Raw genomic sequence first — 6,267 nt, 5'->3', positions numbered from 1 at the left:
TGTGTGTGTGTGTGTGTGTGTGTGTGGCCAGCTCAGCCCACCAGGGGGCAGGGCTAGATGTACAGCTACTTTTTCTTAGTTCACTGAGAGGAAAGATTTGTACTAATATTGTTTAGACAAGATATTATGTCTCCATCTTTTCCTCTGAATAGCTACTAGTAAGATAACAATATGCAATGTATTAATTATTGTAACTGTCATACAATCTGTCTTGAAACTGTTTCATTGTTATTTTATCCTTTTCTCATTGAAATGAAAAAAATAGGTAATATAAAAACCATTGTTAATTAGCTATCCCTGTTTTGAAATTTTCTAACATATGTATTGTAGCATATTTACTTGTTTCTGTCATTTTTTTCTATTTGCTTTTGCTTCTGTTTTCACTCTTCAAATTAATATGAAACAAGATAAAATTTAAAAAATAAGCTAACCAAATTCTGCCTTGAAAGGAAAGAGGAGATGATCAAAGCTGTCTCCCACTACTTTAAAATTAAAACATTGTAACAAATCAACATAGGAGATCAAGAATATGTTCACACATGAAGGCTGACATAAGAAAGTGTCAACTATGTCTCAACAAAATGTTATCAGAGTTCATGAATGGTTAAATAAACGGAAAGATAAGCCATGTTCATGAGTGAAAGGATTTGGCACATTATATACTTCAGTTCTCATAAATAAACCTATTAGAGTCACCCTTATGAGATGGCTTTTAATAAAACTCTAACTTTGGGTTAGGGGATGGGACAAGAGGGAGGAACTAAGATATATCATTTAAAAGTACAAATTCCCTATGATGAAAGTGACCATTATGCATATCTAAATTGTACTATTAAGTTTAGTTATAAAAAAAGAGGTCAATAAATTCTGTATCTAAATATTAATTAAAACTTTAAGAATAGTTCATTTATTTATTTATTTATTTATTTATTGTAAATAGGGAAGAGTCTACAGGGTGTTCAGAGCCTCACTATTAGATTGGACGCATCGTGATTCTCCTGTTTACAGCTTACCAAGCGCTGGGATTAAAGGTGTGCACTACCATGCCCAGTCTCAGCGTGCCCTGGGGGTGGTCACTTACCCTTTTAAAAGAAATGGCACAATAAGATTTGAAAAATTTACCTGCTATATGTTTTAAAAACATGTCTGTAATAGAAAAGCAAAGTGATAATTTATAGCAATATATAAATGCAACAGTGAAAACAAATACAGAACATAAAGAAAAAGACATCCAAAGAAGTCCCGGTACATGAGGATCTGAAATATGACTAAGTGACAAAACCACCTTAAGCTAGGTTATTGATAGTATTAGTAGGGGGCTGGGGAAATAGCTCAGTGGAATAAGTGTTTGCCTGGCAAGCACATTGTCCTGAGTTTGATCCCTGGTACCACCAAAAAAAAAAAAAATAGTATTAGTAAATAAGCTCATTATGCATAAAAAAGTAGATATACTAATTATTTGCATTGTACAAAAAAGCAAGGCCAAATTAGAGTTCTAAATGAGTTAAAAGCAATAAAGCGAATAGTGACAGTTGTTCTACAATGTTAGTTTTAGCTTGCTGATGTAATAAATTACAACAAACTCAGTTGTTTGTTCAATGTAAACTTTCCTTTAAACTTTCTATGCATCATAATTCCATCATTGTGTGCTCGCTTCGACAGCACATATACTAAAAATGGAATGGTACAGAGAAGTTTAGCACGACCCCCGCACAAGGATGATTCTCAAATTAATGAAGAATTCCATCATTGGCCTTGTGTGACTAATATCAAAACTTTGGGAGGGTTATATTCCTTTATTTTTCTTAGTATATATGTGTAGTATGCAATGATTACATATATTGTAAGGAGTTGGCATATGTACACAACAGATCCAAATTCCTTTTTCTATCCCCTGACCATTCCAGTTCTCCCGGTTTCTTCCAGTTCCTGATCCCCTTACCGCTTTCAAAACCTCTATTTCCACCCTTTTGTTTAGGTTTTTTTTTTTTTTGTTTTGTTTTTTAACATTTTTTGTTCGAGTTCTAGTCCCTTGAAATTTCCAGTTTCTAAAGTCCACCCAAGAACCGGCGGTGTAGCCCAGCGAACTAAGCACTTATTTAGGTAAACCATGATGGCCCCGCCCCCAGGAGCGCTGAGCCAGCTGGCGTTGGAATCCTGGCATGGTGGCGCACACCTGTAATCCCAGCACTAGGGAAGCAGTAATCAGGAGGATGACTACGAGTCCGAGCTGCATAGTGAGACCCTGCACAAAGAACAAAAACAAAAAGGAAAAAAATCTTAAGTCAAGCTATGTCATGGTTTGTAACATTTTTTTCATTTTCAAAGCTAGCCACATAGTATTTCTCTGACTCTGCTTCTGGTTGTACAAATCTTTTTATCTGACAAGTAACAGCTAAGAAAAGTTCTCCAGCATTGTAGATTCCCATGATTAGATTAGACCAGTCCCATCTGGATGTATCCTAACATCCCCCATATCAACATTTAATCAAATATGCAAAGTTTCTTTTGTCATACAAAGTAAAATATTCACAGATTCCATGGATTAAAATGTGGACATTTTTGAAGGACTATAATATGTTAACTGCTTCAGTGATCTTTGAGACTATTTTTATAATCTAGGAAAAACTAGAAAGTGAATAAAGTAGGAACCTTAAAGCACAAAGTATGGTAAGGGGCAAGGGATCCAGATCAGCAGCACAGTACCTGCCTGGCAAGCACAAGGTCCTGAGTTTGATTCCTGGGACAAAAAAAAAAAAAAAAAAAAAAAAAAAAAAAGATAGTGATAGAGATAGAGATCGAGATCAAGATAGAGATAGAGATAGAGATAAAGGAGTTTTACTAGATAGATTTAATACATCAAAATTGAATGTTTCTTTTCAATGAAGCAGATAATAAACAAAGTTACCAGACAAAGGAAAAACTGAGAACAGGTATTTTCAAGGTCAACACCTACCAAAAATATAGATCACAGAGAAAACAAAGGATCCTAACTTGTCAGCAGCTATTTTGACTTTAAATATAGTTCATATTCTGGGTCAGAGATTGGAAGAATGAATTTAAAAGATACAACTACATGCTGTTTGGAAGGGACGCACTTTAGATCCAAAGACATGGAGAAGATAAAAATACAATGAAACTCAAAAATCATTTTGTAAAACTGGAAGACAAAGACAGCTAATATGGCATGCTAAGATAGGGAAAATAGGTTTTAAGATAAAAATTGCTATTAGAGACAAAAAACAATGTTAAATGAGTGGTAAAAGTATTATTCATCAGGAAGATGTAGCATTTATATGCAAAAAGATGCCCAAAATGTGGCTTAAAATACCTGAAATAAAATTTAAGAATCAAAGAAATAGATGTTTGAAAAATATAGTCAGAGAATTTAGGTGTCCATTGTTTCATATCTGATAAACCAATGAGTAAGAATATCAACAAGAACGTACAAGACTTGAATCCACTATAACCAACAAGGCCTACAGAGATATTGGTAGCAGACTCCATTAAACAAAAAGACAAACAAAAAAATGAGATTGAAGACAAATTATCTAAAATTTACTTCTTAGAGAACACATCCCTTCAAAAGCCAAAAGAGTGATGAAGGCTTATATCTAAAGACCTTAGGAGATAACATGAAGAAAATACAGATAAGCATTATATTAGTTTAAGAGGAGCAGTGAAAAAAGAGAGGTAGAAAGCTTAGCCAGGGAGATGGCTCAGTAGAATAAGCATTTGCCTGGCAAATGCAATGGCCTGAGTTCAACCCCTGGTTCCACCAAAAATAAAAAAAGTTTAAAAAAGAAATAAAAATAGAAATAAAGAAATACTGACACCCAGATTCATGAATCCAAAAGAAATGCTATTAGAGGGGGCCAGGGAGATGGCTCAGTGGAATAAGCACTTCCCTGGCAAGTGCAAGGGCCTGAGAGCCAAATAAATAAATAAATAAATAAATAAATAAATAAATAAATAAAATGCTATTAGCATAAATATAAATAGGTCTACAAAAAAAAGTCTTTGATCCATCTTCAAGTCAAATATAATGAGAAAATTTTGAAAGTAACAAGAAAAAAACAATTTCTCATAGGTAAGGGACTATTCATAAGACTTGCCATGTCTAACACTCTCAGCAGATTTTTCAGATGAAAGCTTGCAAGCTAAGAGAAAGTGGGTTACCATATTTATAGTGCTAACAGAAAAACCTGCCAACAAGAACACTACACCCAATAGGACTATCATTCCTGAATGAAGAAAACTAGTTTCCCAGGAAAAGGCTATGGAACCTCATCACCACTAGAACTGTCATGCAAGGTATAATAAAAGGAGTTCTTCAAGTTTAAATAGAAGATCCTATCACATGTTAAAACTATAAAATTATAAGGATAGAGTCAAACTCAGAGTACTCTTACTGTGATTGTATTACATAAACCAATTTTAACTCTAGTATAAAAGTCAAATGAAAAAAGTATCAAAAATATGATAAATAAAAAAAATCTGTTAATGAATACGTTATGTAGAAAAGATATCCATTGTGACAGCAATAATACAAAATGTAGAAGAATGAGAACTCACAGTATTTGAGTCAACGTTAAGTTGTTACCAATGAGTGGTAACAATAGTCCATGCAAGGGAAACCCCCCAAAAATAGGTGCAGCTAAGCAATACTCAGATAAAGTGTACTTCAGGTCAAAACTGATCAACAGAAGCAAAGAAGTTCATATAGTACTTAAACTGGGCAAATAACAATTACTAATGTATATGCATCAATAACAGAGCACCCAACTTCATAAAATGAACACTACTGGACATAAATGACCAAATAAATATCAATACAATTACTGTGGGTAGCCTCAGTAACCAATTATCAAAAATAGATGAACTTCAAAAAGTCAGCCAAGAATCAGCAGAGAACAGGCACAGCTCAGGCACATGCATGGTAGGCAGGACCAGTGGCGTGGAGAAGTCTGAAGCAGCAGTGAGAATATGAGCCAGCACTGGGAAGCTAGGTACACTGGCATTGTGCTCCAGCACACAGACACATAGATCAAAGCTTTTGGGGAGAACTTCAGCAGCAGAAGACCAGTCCCTGCCTCCCCATTCAGATGCCAAGATCAGAATCATATCGAGCACAGATCCTACTGCACACTTGGTTGGAATATACATTACATTCTGGGATCTGAGTTGGTTGGTTACTACCACAGAACGGTGGATACAGAGGAATTTTGATAGTTTAATTTTTCTTTGTTTAACTACTTTTCCTTTTACTGTCTGGTTGAATTTTTTCATCCTTTCATTTCCATCATTTTAGTTTCTTACCTTTCTTCTTGATTTCTTCCATTTATCATTTTTTCCTCAACTATCTCTCTTCATTTTATGATATCTTAATGTGAGTGAACATTCTTGTTTTTCATATATACTTCAATACTCCTCCACTTTATCTTTCATTGTTTCACTCCTATTTTCTCTAATTTTCCAAAACTTAGGTGATCATTTTTTACCATCTAGGATTGTTTTTACTATATTTGGCCTCATTCAGCTCTCTCTGGTCCCCAGCCCTTTTACATCCCACCATGCAAAACATTAAAATAATTCTGCTAAGGGAAAAATCATGACAGACAAGTACATGGAAAATGTTGAATTTTATTACATAACTGTAGAATTGGCTCCTATGGCCAAAGGTATTAGGTTCATAGTTATTAAAGTTTGTCAGTAGTTAGGCTATGCTTGAAGCTATTGTTATTCCCCACTGTACTAATTTAGCGAGGATGTCATGCCTGTTATATTTAGCTTCTCAACCTTGCATTACAAATTCATGATTGTCTGCAGTTATCAAATAGTACAATACCAAAGGGCTGGATGCTGAGTCAAAAAATTAGCAATTTCTCACCTTTAACAAGTTGGAAAGGCAGGAAGACATAAAGAACAAGACCCACCTAAATCTGGCAGACATCCCCGAGGAATAGGCATTTCCTAGGGAAACTTTGACATTAGTGATAGAGCTATCTACCTAAGAAATCTACAAGAATCAACAAAGAAAACAAAATAAAATACAAAATGACAAGAAACAAAAGAAAAATATCCACACCACCAAGGAGAATTCCAGAAAAAAATGAGATAGAGAAAACTGGAAGCTACTGCCTGGAATTTTCTGAAATGATAGCAGCAGATGTGAAAAAAATGGAAGCATCTATAAAAAAATAATCTGTGAGGCAAAAAAAAAAGAAATGATAATCAAAATGAAAGAAATTATGAACATTACAATAG

At 34.4% G+C, this 6,267-nt stretch overlaps 1 non-coding gene across 1 annotated transcript; it reads left to right on the top strand.

The window, feature by feature from the left end:
* Nucleotides 1-1,646: 1,646 nt before the first annotated feature.
* On the top strand, nucleotides 1,647-1,753 carry LOC111817621. The gene has a single exon (XR_002821771.1). It is a non-coding gene; the product is annotated as a U6 spliceosomal RNA (small nuclear RNA).
* The last annotated feature ends 4,514 nt before the right edge of the window (nucleotides 1,754-6,267 follow it).

Source organism: Octodon degus, unplaced genomic scaffold, assembly GCF_000260255.1.
Source record: "Octodon degus isolate 3935 unplaced genomic scaffold, OctDeg1.0 scaffold00064, whole genome shotgun sequence".
NCBI lineage: Eukaryota > Metazoa > Chordata > Mammalia > Rodentia > Octodontidae > Octodon > Octodon degus.
This window is presented reverse-complemented; position numbering and strand designations above follow the sequence as displayed.